Genomic DNA, 16868 nt, shown 5'->3' with positions numbered 1-16868 from the left:
CCCTCCGCCCCGACTAGCTCCACCTCCGCCGCTGCCCTCCGGCCCAACCACCTCTGTAGCCACCTCTCCACAAACCATCACTACGACACGACCTGGAAAACTAGACGGCTGTTCCTGAAGGATTTGACCTTCTCAAAATTAACTCTTCTGAAGGAATTGACCTTCTCTGTACTTTTGTTTTTGTGTTTGTCCTCTGAAAAAACTGCACTTGGACGTCACTTTTATGTATCTGATGGATGAATTAGTTTCAGGTTTGAGCATTGTTGAAGCTGCACTTTGAGCAAAAAAAATGTGTGAGTTTAGAAATTTTGTGTGTTCTGTTAAAACCAAATGAGAAATGGCCTAGGCAACCTCTTCGGTTCAAAATTTACATATCTTCTACTACATCTTTAGAGATGTGCAAAAATGCTAGTGCTGGTGGAGATGATTAGAAGTTCCTAACTTCACGTGTACCACATAAAGAAGAAATTCATCAAATGAAAACAGGACCGCCTAGGCCCATTTCACCGAAAGAAAAGAAATATATAAAAATGTTGCGGATAAAAAAACAAAAGTCCAAAGTAGCATAGTAACTTCGTAGAAAGTGGAAAACCCCATAATTTTGTTTGTGTAAGTCTAATCATTTCTAAAAATACCTAGAGGTTCAAATTTAAATATGGGAGTAGTTTGATTTATATAGAAAACTCAAATGGTTCCCGTTCCTAGAAAAAATAAGAGTACAAAATTTAATTTAGAAAAGAAATTGCTTGATGCTTATTTAAAAACTTTTTTTGAAGAATATGTGGCCGAAGTTCAACGTGAAAATAGTGAGCAATTCAACTACTATACGGAATGCGTTTAGGATGAGAATAAAATAATACAAAATTAAAAGCCTAAAATGTTTGATGCAAGAAGTTCACGTGCTCCACCCTGCATGGTTCAAAAATTATATTACAAGATGTCCGACCTTCAATTACATGTTAAAAAAGAGAGGAAAAAACAACAACATTTCTGCCATTTTTAAAACTGCCCTCAAATGGCGACGAATTGGTAAAACTTGTCTACATGAAAAAGTTGCTCCTATTCATAAGCTTTCCAACGGTATATTATATGCTACATTTCGATATATGGTCTAAAAGTTTCATGTATACCAACTAAAACACATTTTTATGTATTGAAAAATTCTTTTGAACCATCAAGAGTATGAAAAAAATGATCGACATGGCAAAGTTGCATGTTTTCAATAGCTTTCCATTGGTATATCATTTGCTCAATTCCGGTAAGTGGTTGGGGAGTTACGGGTAAAAAACAAACACGTGAAAAACAGAGTGAAGTTCAAAACGAACTACTCCAGAAGTTCAACCTCTTCATGAAGTGCATTTGCGGAGACTCTGTTTTTTCGATGAAGGTAGAACGCATGATCTTAGAAATTCAGATTGATAACTGCCAGAAGTTCACGTACTACACGGTGTGCATTTTGTATTAAAAAAAGAATGAAAATGCAAAGCCTAAAGTTTTGTTCCTAGAAGTTCAAGCGCTCGGCACGAAATAGTTCAAAAATTCTTGTGAGAGGGGTTGAACAAGAATACGTGACAGAAGTTCAAGGTGAAAACAACGAGAAGTTCAACTACTACAAAAAATGCATTTCAGGTGAGAATAAAATGTATATAAAAAATCTTAAAAGGTTTGTTGAAAGAAGTTCAAGTGCTCTGTTCGGGGAAGTTTAAAAATTCTTGCATGAGAGGTTCACCTTGTATTTCCATGTTCGATTTTTTCCGTATAAAAATCGAATATAATTCTTTACTCAAAATATAAAAAGGTGAAGTTCAAATTGAAATACAGAGAATTTCGGAGTTTATCAAAACCTAGGATTTACCTATTCAAAAAATAGAAAACATAATGCCATTTTTTCACTTTTAAAAACAACTCATAATCGGAAAAAATGGTTGCTAGAAGTTCAAGTGCTCGGTGAGAAAAAGTTCAAAAAAATATTGTGAGAGAGGTTCACCGTGTATTTAGATGTCCAAAATACATTAAAAATTATGTTGTTTTTGTGTTTTAAAATAATTCTCTCAAACCAGAGAGAAGTTCAAAGTGATAACAATTAGAAGTTCACGTACTACATGGTGTGTATTTCATATAAGAAAAATACAATAAAGTGAAACAGAGTGAAGTTGAAACATACATGTCCTAGAAGTTCAACTACTTCATGCAGTGCAAGAAAACAGCACATCAAATAAAAACACGTTAAAAACAGAGTGAAGTTCAAACAATCATGTCCTAGAAGTTCAACTACTTCACGCAGTGCAAAAAACAGCACGTCAAAAATAGTGTGAAGTTCAAATAGACATGCCCGAGAAGTTCAACTACTTCACGCGGTGCATTTCCATTCGCGATGAAGGCAGAATTCATGATCTCGTCATTTTCTAATTTACTTCAAAACGGTAGAAATATCAATTGTATAAGTTCAAGTCCTCGGTCGGAGAAAGTTAAAAAAAATTATTGTGAGAGAGGTTTGTGCAGAAGGAATATCATTTGTGTGACATTGACGAATGTATGAGGAAATTACAAATGAAAAGATGTCACAGAAGTTCAACGTGAAAACAACAGGAAGTTTAACTACTACACTAAATGAATTTCAGATGAAAAACTTTTAAAACCATCGTGAGTATGAAAAAATGATCAACACGGGGAAGTTGCGTGTTTACAGCAGCTTTCCATCGGTATATCACTCGCGGAATTCCGGGGAGTGGATGGAGAACTACGAGTAGTGGATGGAGATCTGCAAGCAAAAAAAGCACGTCGAAAACAGAGTGAAGTTCAAGTAGACATGCTGAGAAGTTCAAGTTCTTCACGCGGTGCATTTTCGAAGAATCTGTTTCGCGATAGAGGCAGAACGAATGATCCCGCCGTTTTCGAAATTACTTGAAAACGGCTAGGAATCAGAGAAAATCATCAACATGAAAAAGTTTCGCATTTTCCGTAGCTTTTCAACGGTATATTATTTGCCCCATTCTGATAAAGTTTGTAGAAATTATGACATCGGCCATTTTTGAAATTGACTTAAAACCGTCAGGAATTAGGAGAAACAATACATACCAAAAAGTTTCGCATTTCCTCAAGCTTTCCAACGCCATATCATTTGCTGCATTCGGACTTACGGATAAAAAATAGATTGAAAATACGAACTCCGTGGAACTTTGCCCGTTTTCTAAATTACTTTTAAATCGTTCAAAATTAGAAAAAACTTTAAACATGAAAAAGTAGCGCATTTTCATAAGCTTTCCAACGCCATATCATTTGCCTCAATTGGTCTAGCCATTTCGAAATGGCATCGAAAATACCAACTCGGTTGTTCGGTTTGCAAAATTTTACGATTTTCCAAATTACGCTTTAACCATAGGAAATTAAAGAAAACTTTCTATATGTGGAAGGAGCATTTTTGCACCAGCTTTCCAACACCATATTATTTGCCTCATTCTGATAAATGGCTTAGAAATGCGATCAAAAATACGATTCATGTTTTTTGTATGAAGAAAAAACGGTTTTCAAAACTGCTCTTAAACCGCTTACATTTTGCCAAAAAATTAACTTGGCTCATGATACTGGTGTCCATAGCTTTCCAACGGTATATAGCAATCCCCATTTGGGCAATGTTGGCGGAAGTTCAACCTAACACAGGGGGAAGTTCAGGTCGAACAACTCAGGCAGTAAAATTGCAAAAAATGCAATTTCATCATGACCCGAGTGTAAAATCCGCCAACGAGTGAGATTCCTATTTAAAACCGGTATTTAGTTGCTAAAAATTGTTTCTAGATTACACTAAAATCATATAGAACACGACTAACCACAATAATTCACGGGGGAAGCCACGGTTGCGAAGATAGCCCGAAGGTCGGGTTCGTACAGAGGGAAGTTCAGGCGCATTACTCAGGCAGTTCAGGTTGTGATCAGAATATTATTATGATCCCGTGATCAGAATAGTGTTTATGTATGTGTGTGTGTGTCTATATATATATGTATATATATATATATGTATATATATATATGTATATATATATATATATATGTATATATATGGCTAGCGTGTGAGAGCCGGAGGGAGGGATCTCCTCCTAAGCTCGATCCCTGATTTTTTTGATAACAAAGAAACTCGCTCTCTAATTGAGTTGGCTATAATTTTAACATGGCCCTCTTACCTCCAATATGGTATGAAGTTAAGAATCAATTAGACCACTGTGTAATGAATCAATGGCTCGAATTTATTACATACTCTTATATCTCTATTTTGTTCCAAGGTGTGCGTTGATGGGGAATTTGTTCATGGGGTATTGCCTATGTGTTGTTTTGTTTGACAGACGTGTGCATGTCGGACCTGGCGCTCTTGAAGGCGCATCGTAAGGACATAGACTTTCACAAATTCTGAGTGCCTTCATTATATTTGGTCCTTGAGAGATGACCCCCGACACTCTGTGCGTACAAATAGGATATCTCAAAAGCCTATGATTGGTTGATTGGGAGTTTCTGGATAAGGACTTGCTCAAATGTGGCTTTCATTGAGACGTAGATTTCTCATATCATGGTGTATGTTTCCTCGGTAAAATATTATGTGCAATTTAATGTGAACCATGGGCCATGGGGGTGTGGTCAGCCTCTATCGCCCTAGATGTTGGGTAGCCCTGGCCGGCCAAAGAAGGATATGGGAAATACATGCTGGGGCTAGCACTCCTGTCAAGGCACCGAGCATGACCATTCATTTACCATGAGACTTTTTTCATGTTGGTGTGAGACGATCATGTCATGCGTCCAAGTACGAACTTGTTTTTGCCCGGCCTTCCCTAAATGCTCCCATACTCCGCTTCATCCCGATCTGTCAACGACTGGTAAGCACAGATCAGGTGGGAACCCGAGCGATGATGCGTCTGACCGTCGTGAGACTCCAACATTGGACCCGATGCACCCAACGTGATGCTCTTCACTATGCTCATTTGGCAACAACAATCCTTTCTGTAATCTCACTAGACACCCACCACATCAGATGGCCTGAGCCAAATTAACTGCTCAGCCATCAGAGCCGATCATCCAACATGGCCACCGGCATGGGAAAAAATGGTAGGCCGCAACCCCAATAATGCTCTACTTACGGATGATTTTCTATGGAAGGAGATAACCGCGGGTAGAGGACCGAGGCAAGGAGATCCCATCTCTCCTTAACTATTTTCGTTTTGTGCGAAAGCCTTCTCTAGTCTGCTTAATAGTGCAGAACAAGATGGTGTGCTGGAAGGAGTGAAAGTACACATGAACGCCCCAAGTTTTAATCACCTACTGTTTGCAGATGACTCGTTGATTCTTCTGAAAGCCTTGGAAGAGAGTGCACTTCATTTGCAAAATATGTTGAATTTGTATGAGAACTGCTCGGGGCAAACCATAAGTGGACCAGGAGAGGCGCATCGGGACGCGCTTGGCCCAGGCGAAGCGGTCGGCTGGGTGGGGACGGGGCGGGTTGGCGGGTCCATGCGACTGGCGAGACGGGGCGTGGGAGGAGTGGCTGGTGCGACTGGCGAGACGGGGCCAGCGGCTGATCTGAGGCGCGCGGGTGGGATAGGGGAAGTGAGCGAAGGTGGGAGCGGGGATCCCGGAGAGGATCTGTGAGGCGACGGGTACGAGGTAGGTGGCAGCGGGGTTCTGTGAAGGATTGGCTCCCGGGATTTTCTGCGGCAGCTGAAGGTGGGGTGTGACGTGGAGGCTTGATGGGAAGATATGGAAAAATGTCTTCATTGAACATATCGTGTCTAGAGATTATAACATTGCATGAGGATAGATCAAGGCATCGATAGACCTTGTGCTCCAGGGGGTACCCAAGGAAAACGCAGCGAGAGGAGCGTGGCGCGAGCTTGTGTGGCACGGTTGCAACAATGTTTGGAAAACAGAGGCAGCCGAATACACGCATGTGGTCGTAGGTGGGATGATGCCCTAGGAGGAGGAATTAGGGGGTGACAAAGTTGATGGCAGAGCAAGGTCGCCTGTTGAGGATGTATGTGGTTGTGTGAAGCGCTTCGACCCAGCACGGGGGTGGGAGTTTGGCATGGATGAGGAGGACACACAGAATGTCGTTAGTAGTCCAGATGAGGCGCTCGGCCTTCCCGTTTTGTGGTGACGTGTGGGGATAGGAGAGGCGGAAGGAAGCCCTGTGGCGACAGAATAGGTCACGCAACGAGGGCGTGAGAAATTCACCGCCGTTATCGCATTGCATACATTGAATGGGAACATGAAATTGTGTAAGGACGTAAGAGGAGAAGCGATAAATAGTGTTGGCGGTGTCGGATTTGTTGCATAATGGAAACGTCCACAAGTAGTACGTATAATCGTCTAGAATAACGAGGTAGTACTGAAAACCGGAGAAGCTATGAACAAGGGAGGTCCACAAAATCACAATGAACCAATGGAAACAGTGCACTAGTATTTATACAAAGGGAAAAAGGCAGTCGGGGATGCTTGCCTAATTTACATGAGGAGCAAACAGTAGTTCTTGGCAAGTCTTTATTACATGAGGGAAGTAAATCACGAGCTAAAGTGGAAACAGATTTATTACTAGCATGCCCCAAACGTTGATGCCAGAGGTCACCAGTGACGACGGATAGTGCTTCTTGGATGCCAGAGTTGGTGAAGAATGGGTAAAGCTCCCCGTGGCTATTGGATCTCAGAATTATTGTCCCCGTTGCTAGGTCCTTCACGGAAAAACCGAACGGATCAAATTCTATAGAAACGAAGTTATCTTGAGTAAAACGGCGTACGAAGATTAAATTCTTGATGATTATGGGGGAAACTAGCACGCAGTTGAGAGAAAAATTGGAGAGGGATGTAGAGCCTACGGCAGTAATGGGAATACGTGAGCCGTCCCCGACGAGGATGCCTGAGGAATGACGCAGAGAGGGGGAACCATACGAGGCGAGTGAGCTCGTCTTATCAGGGACGTGCGACGTAGCGCCCGTGTCGAGGAACCAGTCCGGCGCGCCGCCGGCCTGCTGCTGCTGAATGGAGAGGTTCTGAAGCGCCGCGTAAAGCTGGTTGTATTTCTGTCGGGGGTTGGGTGCGACATATTGCCAATGGATGGCTTATCATGGTGGGGGCGAGTAGAACGTCGCCGGTGCCTGGAAACGAGATAAGGCGTAGACACGAACGCCGGCGGAATTTACCCAGGTTTGGGGCTCTCCTAGGAGATAACACCCCTAGTCCTGCTCTGCGGGGTCTCCGCATGATCACTAAGGCAAAAGTGAGTACAATGGTGCTCCTCGAGCTGTATCTGTGGACAGGAGGAGACTAGGCCAGCTCTCCCCCTTCTCTAAGGTCTGGTCTAGTTCTAATGGATTGGAACCCTTTGCATGGTGCCCTGGGGGGTTTATATAGGCCTACCCCCCAGGGGTACAATGGTAAACCGACTGGGCGTAGGGCCCAGCGTCAGTCTCTTCGCCTGCCGGCCTCTATGCCGACTGCAGGGGCCCGCCGGCTGGTGGGCCCCGCCGACTGGTCTGATACGGACCCGACAGGCCATACCCGCCGCTTGCGGGTCTTGCCGGCTGCCGATTATTGTAGATGTGCCTCTAATGACGCAGGCTTGGTCATGGGGTCGTGGCTACAGCCCTGCTACCTGGCGGGCGATTACTGTAGCCACTCCCCGTCTCGTCTGGTTAATGGCGCATGGGACCCGTGGGAGGGGCAGGCCGACCTATGGGGGCCGGCTCCCTTCGGGTCCGACTGGTGGCGCTCTTGCCGTCTTCTGGACTCTCGCTGACCGGTAGGGCCCATCATCCATGTACCGTACCGACAGGCCGTCGTGGGTGCAGGACTCTGCCCACTGTTGCTGATGTCAGGGATGGCACGGCAACAGTGCCTCGCCGGACGGAGATCTTCACTGGTACGTCGCACTGTGGCCTAGCCATCCCATGAAAAGGGGAGGGAGTGGGCTTTACTGTTGTCACTCCCGTCCCATCCCCCCTTATGAGGGCATGGGCTTTGTTGGTGTCGTGGGCCGACTCCCCGTGGCCGGCTTCTCCGGGAGCCGCCAGGCGAGAGTCGGCCCGTCTCGACCTTGCCTCCAGGACTCGGCCGCATGCGGGCAGTCGGCTGCTCCTTTAGCCGGCCTCTGGAAGGCGGCTCTCCATCCTGGTGTCTTGAGGGGCGCAGTCAGACCCGATTTCTTGAAAGGTTCTGGGCCTCGGGTTAGCCTACCCGTGGCCCATTACTCCGATAATTGCTCCCCAAGACGGCTCGCTGGAGGAGGCCGCGGCAGCCACCGGGTAGGCCTAGTGAGGTGGTGGTGGGCGCGGGCCTAGAATGCCTGTGGCGTTTGGCGCAGCCCACGGGCACGAGGTTGGGGAAGGCCCGGAAGAAGAGCCCCGTATGAAGCGAAGTAGTCGGTGGGGAGCGATGCGGGCGAGGGAACGCCAGGAGAAGCAGCCCGCGCCCGGACGAGGCAGCGCCAGGAGACGGGGCACCACGGCCACGGCCGCGCCCGCGCCCACGCCCACGCCCTCATCTGTCGTGATCGCCGGCTGAGGGAGCGGCCGACCCCTTGCCCCGATCATTGGAGGCGCGGTCAGGAGTGCGGTCGGCGGAGGGGCCGCCCGGGCTGTGGCCGATGGAGAGTGTGGTGACCGTGGCTTCAGGCCGGCTGTCCAGGCACACCCGCTCATTGGCCGAGATCTCCTCCATGAGCAGCCTCGAGCGCGCCTGCATGAAGGTTGGGAACGGTGATTGCATCGGCAATAGGGTAGCCATGACGTGAAAATTACGATTGAGCCCGCAGATGAGCTGCAGCGTGAGGGATTGGTCGATGACGCACTTGCCGACATCCTCGAGGGCATCTGCGAGGGACTTGAGACGCCTGCTGTATTCGGCGACGGAGAGGTCGCCTTGGATGAGGTTGCGGGGTTCCGCACCGAGGATGACGGCGCGCCCGGGCTGGTTGTCCATGAAGAGGAGGTGGAGCTGCGACCAGATGTCATAGGCGGAGCTGGCCGGGGTGGCGACGGCGTTGAGGAGGTCCTCGTCGACCATCCCATGCATCCACAACACGAGGGTGAGGTCGTCGTTCCTCCACACGGCACTATGACCGAGTGGCTCGGTGGCGAAGTCGAGGTGGTGCTGAACCTCGTACTTGCAGGCGATGACGTAGAAAAGTTGGCCCCATCGTGAGTAGTTCCCCGACTCAAGCTGGAGCTTGGAGGTGAAGTAGTGCGCGATGGAGGGCGGAAGATCGACGACGGAAGAAGGACCCGCGTCGGAGCCGGCCCTCCTGCGGTGAGGGACGAGCACGCCGCCGGTGCCGCCGAGCACAAGACGGGGAGCCGAAGTGCTGTCGGCAGTTCGAAGGACGCCCGCGGTGGGCGTGGGAGCCAAGCGGGGTGCAGACGAGTAAGAGCCCGCGGTGCCCTCGGGAATGGGCATCTTGCCCCGGTCGGACGCGAGAGGTGCGCGGGAAGGGGCGGGGACCGTGGCGGCCGGAGTAGTGGTGGCCGCGGGAGGCGTAGTCGGTGCGGCGGGCGCGGCGATGGCGAGGGGCACTGCGTCGAAGTCCGTCGAACAGGTGCGGCGGAGGAGGCGATGCATGGCGGAAGCGGAAGGAGGAAGAGGACCGGAGGTACTCGGCGTCTGATACCAAGCTAAGTTATGCAAACTCACACCCTGCTGTATTCATGACTCAAGTGTACATATATATACTGATACAACAAGGAGAAAGCAGGGAGATCGTGTGAGAGTACAACTGCATGGGCCGATAATCCTCCTGGCATGCAGGGATAAGCACGCACGTACTGCACGCCCATTGGGGCTCCTGGTGACGCGGTTGTGTGGTTAGAGCATCTCCAGCCGCGCCCCCAACAAGGCCCCCCAGGCGATTTTTCGGCTGCCGGCGCCGAAAAATCGGCCCAGTCGCGCCCCAAAGGCCCAATTTTCACCGGCTCGGGCTGAAGTTGGCGCAGGCGGACCCAGCCCGAACCCGGCGCGCTAGGGGGCGCTCGGGGGGCACCGGCCGAATCATTTTTTGGCACGAAAGTCGGCAGGCCCTCCTTCGCAGCGACTCAGTTTTTCTCGCCGCTTCATCGTCCTCATCGCCTCGGTTCCTGTGGCGAAACAATGCCAAAGCTGTCGCGCGCTGCCGCGTCGGTCAGTGTCGGGGATATACCCCACGGTATGACCCGGCTGAAGATATGACCCGGCTAGGAGTTGATGTTTTCATTGGTGACCCGGCAGACACAGTCATGTAACCTGGCAGACACAGTCATGTAACCCGGCAGACACAGTCATGTAACCCTGCAGACACAGTCATGTAACCCGGCAGACACAATCATGTAACTCGGCAGACACAGTCATCTAACCCGGCAGACACAGTCATATGAGCCAGGCAGTTAAGCCAGACAGTTAAGCCAGATGGTAAGCCAGATTGTAGGTTAACTGTTAAGAAGCCCGAAACGTCAAAGAAAGCCCATGGAGAGAAAACAGAATAGTTAAGTCTTAAGTCCGAGTTGGACTCTACATGTAACCCGCCCCTTCAACATATATAAGGAGGGGCAGGGCACCCCAAGAGGGACAAGTTGAATAATCATTAAATCTAGACACGACTATGAGAGCCGGAGTTACGGCGACTCCTCATGATGATAATGAGACCTAGCCACAAACAACACGTAGGGTTGTTACCGGATGATGTTTCCCGGGGTCCGAAGCTGTCTAAATCTTCGTCTTGCGTGTTACGTCTCTCGATTCCGATCAACCCCTTCAAGCTACTGCATAGATGCGTTGGCCTCACGACTAAGTCCTCACACTAGGACATCTATCATGACGTTTCCACGACAGTTGGTGCCCACCATGGGGCCCGCGCACGATGGTGTTGAGTTCTTAGAGGGATTTTTCTCAGGGATCGAGAAGTTCGTAATTTTCCGGTGAAGAAGAGCCCGTCAGAAGGATCTATGTCAATTTCAAGTTTATCAGATCAAATTGAAGATTTATGAGATTTAAGGTTCAAGAGATAATTAAAGGTTATGCCTGTGGGCCATCATAAGTCGCCGAGATCGGAAAAGAGATAATATGATCTATGCACCGTTAGGTCTTGAAGCCGCCGAAACCGGCCAGAGATCGGTCTCACAGGACAAGCTGCCACCTCAATCGATCTGTCAAAACTAGCAGATTCCGTTGACCGAAGCAGGAGCGTCAAATCAATCCTCATCTAAATCAATTCAATGTAAGGCAACTTTTGCGAGTCGCTGTTGCTACATCACGCGCAGCTGTTCAAGTCTGAAGGGATTAGAGATTGGGTTGTGATCGTTGACTCTCGAATCATACCCGAGCTACCTCCATCACCAACCCTCGCTGGAGTGACCTCGTTGCAGCATCCCAGTCGCCAAAACGCCTCCGAGCACCTGGAAGCCGCTGTTACGGCCGTGCTGAGCCGCCTTCGTTTCAAAACCGGCCATTCTAAACCGCCGCAATCAGCTGGCCTCCCTCCGCGCCTTCACCAAGGCCGGTTCTGGATCCCGCGCTGCCGTGCGCCTCCTCAGCCATGACCCGCCGTAGCCGGCTTCGAACCATCCTGCCTCATTGCTTGGGGCTCGCCTCTGCCGCAGAGTCAGCCCTGTCGTGTCCATGATGGCGCATTGAGCCGGCCACACCTCCACTCCCATGGCCTCGGTAACCCGCCACCGCAGGTTCACCTCTGCCGCAGTTGCCAGGCCATACCGACTCTGCCTCGGGCTCGCTAAACCGCGCACAGTGCGGCCTCATCCGGCTCACGTGTGGCTTGGTCGCCCGCCGGTTCGCCTGCTCCGAGCTACTGTGTCCTCGCGCTTCCGCTTTGGGCACGGCCCTATCACCTCGTCGATTACCATGAGCCGCCCCCGCGCTCGGCCTCCCGCGCCCTGAGCTACCCGGTCCTGAGTCGCTTCTCCCGCCGCTGCTTCGCCCTGTGAGCCGCCACCGTCCGAGGGCCGGCATAATCGCACCGTTTCAACCGGCTCACTTCCACCAGGTTGCTACGTTGCTTGCCTTGAGCCGTGGCCCGCCTCCGAGCTGCTGTTTCTGCAGGCTGCGGCCTCCCTGTGACTTGAGCCGCCGCACCCCGGGGCGCAACCCGCCTCTGTGTTGCCCTCTTATGCCACGGGCCTCTTCAACCTCCACTACTGCCGACCCGGCTACAACCGCTACCGAGCCGCCGGCCCTGCGTCACCAAGGAGCAACCGCCGCTCACGCCCTCGCGTCGCCTGAGCCGTCGTCGCCAGCCAGCCGCCACCGGTTCAGCCACGCCTCCCCGGCCGGCCGTTTCGAGCTGCCCTCGCCGAGACCCGCCTCTCTCCGTCGTTGCTCTGAAGCACTGGAGCCGCCCCGGCCTTCCGAGTCACCCCGTTGAATTGCGGAACGCCGCCGTCTATGCTTCCGATAGGCCTTGACCCGCCTCCACCAGAGAGCCGTCGTCCCGCCCTGAGCCGCCCTCGCGTGAGCTCGTGCTCACGGCCCTGAGCCGCCGCGTCGAGCTGCCGTTGTCCGCACCAGGACAACATCGCCACTGCTCCAGTCACCTACACCTCGCGAGTTGCCGGTGAAACTCGTTCCACTGAACCGCCATCACCGATCTGAACCACCTCCACTACATATGGGCCCGCGTCGTCGTCCTTAGAGCACCGGTTGATTCTCACGACCTCCGTCGCGGCGCCTTGGACCGCTGCCGCACCGGTTTCCGCCGCTCTGGTGACTCCCCTCGCGGGCTCCGTCTGTCACCGTGACGTGCCCTGCTGGGTTGTTGATTTCGTCTGCGAGCCGGCCTACTACGGTCGAGGACCCGTCTCCGCCGCCTCCGCTGCGGGCCACGCTGTGAGCCGCCCGCCACGCCAAAACCTCCATCGCCTTCGTTGTTGACGCGCCGGAGCCCATTGACCCGCCTGGAGCATCTTCAACCTGCTGTTGCGGGCAAGGCTGCTTGCTTCCGAGCCACCCTGGCTTTGAGACACCCCGCGCTCATCCCCCCGCTGTCACGCCCGCGCTGGCCACCAGCTGATTCGACATGCCGCGACGCCCCTGCCTTTACCCTGTCTCTGAAGCTTGTCAGCACGAGCCGGTTTTGAATGCTCCTACTACAGAAGTTGGTTAAGGCAGAAGAGATGAAAGCAAAGGAGACCGGCTGTCCAAGGTGATTAAAAAAGGGAGCCTGCGATCCGGAGGATGCGTATGTGAATCCATCCAAAGCTAAATACGACCCAGGAGCCGCCGCTGGCCTCGGTCGTCGTGTCTTCGTGGGACCGCCCCTCTCGTGAGCCGCTCGTTTTTGCTTCGACCTCGTCTCACCACAGCGGCTCTCTATCGCCGTGTTAAAGTCACCGCTAACGGGTCATCACCTTCCACCCCACTGCCACTGACGGGTCATCACCTTCCACAACTACTGCCACTCGTCGGCTGTGAGCCGTCTCTGAACCGCAGTTTTTGCGGACGCTTGCTGAGCCACCGTTGTTGCCTCTGCTTTCATCGTTCCCAAATGTGAAGATCCAAGTCAATGCAAAATACTCCTACTCTATAGGCAGGTTTCAAATGATGGACGAGGCAAACATGCATATAATGTTGCACGTCAGGGTATTTGCACCCAGAGCAATGACGAAGAAAAGCTCTGAAAGACTCATCGAACAAAAACAATCAGGTGATATTTGTTCTGTATATTTTTTAAGTACATGTTGATTTCTTTCAACAAAAACTACTCCGCATTGCTGTATTTTTTGTACACAAGACAATTATGTTTATACCGCGGGTATGGAGCATGAGCTGGCAACATTCTATACCAGCGTTTGTCTGTGCCATACTGCCTGAGGAACGGACACGCGCAAACCACCACTCCCGTGGTCCGGTCTACATCAACACACCGGTGCCGCACCCACTCTCATAAGCCACCCAACGGATAAGCGTGCAAGTCGCCGCCCCCGTTGCTGGGTTTACATCAATATATGGCCGGCTCATCTGTCTGCGCCTCTGATTGACTCGCCCGTCCACGCCGGCTTACAACTCCGTGGTGGATAATTTCTGGCCTGACATATCAGGTGAAATCCATCCAGTATGTTTTTATGTTACATATTACTTTCTTTAAAAGAGCAATTACTCTGGCTTGCAAGCTTTCTAATGTAGGACAAGTTATCTACTGCAAAAGGAATTATTATATCACTGAGATGTTGAATGACTCATACCGGTTTATATCACGGTCAAATATGGAGAGTCTCAAGACAACTCCTTGAGTCCTCTTGAGACTCGGGGGCTATGATGACATGACTCAGCAAATGTTGCTGGTTTTCAGTAAATTCAAGAACTCCGGGTCATTGGAGGAAAAGTAACCCGGACCCGAGGCTACTGCCACATTGGTGCAAATTTAAAAGCCGCCAGAAAATTTCCGGCTCAAAATGAAGATCCCTTTTGGGTCCGACTTTGATCGTATTCGAATCAGAGTCGTTAAAAAACTCTCAAGGTCATTTTGGGGGCTTCCTGTTCAAACATAGGTCGTATTCGAACCAAAGAGAGCATAGCTGTCGGTACCCTCTTGATCGGCACACTGCCAAACTCACTAGGGGGCTTCTTGATCGTATTCGAATCAACGTCGTTAAACAACTCTCAAGGTCATTTGGGGGCTTCCTGTTCAAACATAGATCGTATTCGAACCAAAGAGAACATAGCTGTTGGTACCCTCTTGATCGGCAACGCCAAAGCCTCTGGGGGCTACATGATCGTATTCGAATCCTAGCTTAACCCCTTTGGAATGGTTTACTGATCGTATTTGAATCAGAAGCCTTGATTTTCTTTTTCTTTGGATCAAGTTTTTTGAACACAATCTTTTGGGTTTTGAGACTTTTTGCTCATATCTGAAGCATATATATGTGGTTTCTATTAACCCGGCTTGACTTTGGATGATAAGTCGCCATATATGACAGTCATAAACATTTGGAAGTTTTTGGCTTCTAAAGATTGGGTTATCACCCTTACTGCACAGGTATTCTAAACCGGCAGTACGATTCAATATCAGGAACCGGTTTTTCAAACCGGGTTATATTATTCAAATCTTTAATAGCCAACATGGCTGGATTTTTATTATGGTTATCAAATAACCAATATTATGATTGAGGTTTTCAAAGTCGCTTCAGCACAATGGATATAATTTATTCTATAATGGAAGGAATAGTCCCGAGTCGCTGCAGGCTTACGACCCGGCACTTGGGGGCTACATTATTCAAGTTGAGATCACATCAAATATGCAAGTCCCATGTCACTGCCAGCATGCACCATGGCACTTGGGGGCTAATGCAAAGACATTTTTACTAGCCTTATTGAAGACCCGACTCATCACATCATAATGAGCCGACCCTTGGGGGCTACATGTTGCTATTCAAATCTACATGATCATATTTATAAAGTCCCTACTCATTATTGCATAACGACCTGGCCCTTGGGGGCTACACCGGTTGAAGTTTTCATGAGCATAAGGCAATTACAAGTCCCAGGTTGCTGCAAGCATGACAACCCAGCACTTGGGGGCTACATATGTGGAATATTCAGTTTTGATTAGTGACTGAGATGGACAATCTGGATTTCTTCAAGGTTGCAACATTTATATTGAAACAAGTCTTAAGCTATCACTATGTTTCTCCTCTTAAGACTTGGGGGCTACAGGTAATATGGATACGAGGGAGAGAAATCTTTGAAATTCTCAGTTATAACTTGGCATTATCTATTTATAACTCGGCAAGTCTTTCATCTTTAAGCCGGTTGAAGGTCACATGAGTATTTTAAAGACCAATATTTTTAAGCATTGGGAGCTGAGTCAAATGAGTTATTCTTCACAGTTTTTCTTTGTGAGAAACCAACGTTAGCAAATTGATTATGAAGTTGGCTATTGACCCAAAATTTTCTGGAAGAAGGAAATGACAAAGACTTAAAGATGTTCAGGTGCTGGTTTACAAAGATATTTAACCCGGAGCATAGTCTGTCAAAATTTCTCTTGTGTTTGCTTTACAGGATCAGTTTAACATGGATGAATCCAAATTAAACTGGGGGCTAATGTCAGAGATATACCCCACGGTATGACCCGGCTGAAGATATGACCCGGCTAGGAGTTGATGTTTTCATTGATGACCCGACACACATAGTCATGTAAGCTGGCAGACACAGTCATGTAACCCGGCAGACACAGTCATGTAACCCGGCACACATAGTCATCTAACCCGGCACACACAGTCATATGAGCCAGGCATTTAAATCAGACAGTTAAGCCAGACAGTTAAGCCGGACAGTTAAGCCAGATGGTAAGCCAGATTGTAGGTTAACAGTTAAGAAGCCCGAACGTCAAAGAAAGCCCATGGAGAGAAAACAGAATAGTTAACTCTTAAGTCTGAGTTGGACTCTACATGTGACCCGCCCCTTCAACATATATAAGGAGGGGCAGGGCACCCCAAGAGGGACAAGTTGAATAATCATTAAGTCTAGACACGACTAGGAGAGCCGGAGTTACGGCGACTCCCTCATGATGATAATGAGACCTAGCCACAAACATCATGTAGGGTTGTTACCGGATGATGTTTCCCGAGGCCCGAAGCTGTCTAAATCTTCGTCTTGCGTGTTACGTCTCTCGATTCCGATCAACCCCTTCAAGCTACCGCATAGATGCGTTGGCCTCACGACTAAGTCCTCGCACTAGGACATCTGCCGTGACGTTTCCACGACAGTCAGCCTCCTCCATTGATGCCTCACGGGCGATGCAGTGAATACCGGACGATGGGTGCCCCTCGCCCGCCACGCGTAACACGGCAGCCACGCGTACGCACGGCGCCTCCGCCTATATAAGCCGCCCAAGGGCACCGGTGACGCACAGACTCTCC

Source organism: Triticum dicoccoides, chromosome 4A, assembly GCF_002162155.2.
Source record: "Triticum dicoccoides isolate Atlit2015 ecotype Zavitan chromosome 4A, WEW_v2.0, whole genome shotgun sequence".
NCBI lineage: Eukaryota > Viridiplantae > Streptophyta > Magnoliopsida > Poales > Poaceae > Triticum > Triticum dicoccoides.
This window is presented reverse-complemented; position numbering follows the sequence as displayed.